This window comes from Octopus bimaculoides, chromosome 6 (genome assembly GCF_001194135.2).
Source record: "Octopus bimaculoides isolate UCB-OBI-ISO-001 chromosome 6, ASM119413v2, whole genome shotgun sequence".
Taxonomy (NCBI): domain Eukaryota; kingdom Metazoa; phylum Mollusca; class Cephalopoda; order Octopoda; family Octopodidae; genus Octopus; species Octopus bimaculoides.
Genome location: NC_068986.1, coordinates 64,159,691 through 64,161,294, shown reverse-complemented (window position 1 = coordinate 64,161,294; position 1,604 = coordinate 64,159,691).

The window sequence follows — 1,604 nt, the reverse complement described above, 5'->3', positions numbered from 1 at the left end:
CATCTCTCTCTCTCTCTCTTTCTCTTTCTCTCTCTGTGAAAGTATCTGTCACTACAGTATCGAAATGTGATTGTTTCAGTTAGTGGAATAGTTTCATTTTTAAAGTGAAAGTATTTGACATGAGTGTTTTTGTTTCACTTTTGACACGTAATAGTGGAGGAGATATTATGTTGCCGTGTGCTCGAACTCTGCAAGAAGTTAATAATTTTTTTTTACTAAAACACAACTGGAACCCTAAGTAAGGCATGTGTAAAATTTGAATGAAATTGGTTGCGTAGTTCTCGAGTTTTAGGGATTCACACAGACAGACAGACAGACAGACAGACAGACACACACATTCTCATTTTTATATATATAGATATACATGTATGGATGTGTAGCACCGTACATTCATGTTTGTGAGTGTGTGTGCGTGTGTGCTCAAGTGTAGACGTCACATGTAGTTCATATTTTGTGTTCAACAGGTATTTCATTGCGATGAGCATTTTTGAATGTACAACTGTAGAATTGGGATACATAATTCAATTGAAAATAATTTAGAGGCTGTAATTGCCCAAATCCAGAGTATTGGATGCAGTAAGACTGAGACACACCAAAAAAAAAAAAAAATTTATTTGGTAATATATATATAAATAGAATGTCATCATCATTTTCATCATTTAATGAGGGTGATATATATATATATATATTTACTTGCATGCTTTTTTCTCTCTCGCTGCATCCACACTATTAATGGCCTTCTTATCAGTACAGAACACAGACACACATATATACATCAAACACACACATATATATATATCTGTATGCACAGATGTGGTTATGTGATGAGGAATTGCTTCTCAACTACCATTTTGGGTTCAGTCCCACTGCGTGATATCTTTGGCAAGTGTCTTCTGCTATAGCCTGTGATCAGTCAAAGCCTTGTGAATGGTTCTAATAAAGACAAACTGAAAGAATCCTATCGTATGTGTGTGTGCATGTGTTACTGTCTCCCTGCCTTAACTTCGCATGATAGCTATAAACAAGCATCACTGTCATACAAGCAGTGTTCTTTGTTTCCAAGTTTCTATGATTACATGTCTAGCTATGGAGAAATATTGGATTCAAATTTTGGCACAAGGCCAGCAGTTTCAAAGGTGGGGGTAAGTTGATTACATCAACCCCAGTGCTCAACTGGTATTTATTTTATTGGCCCCAAAATGATGAAAGGCGAAGTTGACTTCTGCAGAATTCGAAATCAGAATCTAAAGACAGTCAAAATGCCACTAAGCATTTTGCTCAACTCAGTAATGATTCTGCCAGCTCAATGCCTTCCTATAGAGAAATATTACCTTATTCAGAAGCAAATGGTGATTAGAAGGGCATCTGGCAGCAAAAAAATCTATCTGACAGAATTCCATCTGACTCATGAAAGCATTGGAAAAAAATGGATCCTATGATGATGGGTAATCTCAGGCAGTTGGTATTAAGAAGCTAAACAGATTTGACTCAGGTGATACAGATCTAAGGAAAATTTTATTAGAAAATTAAGAAAAGTTAACAAGTTTAGGCCTCACTAACAAGATGATGTCTGACTGAAACACACAGAACTACATAAACTTACT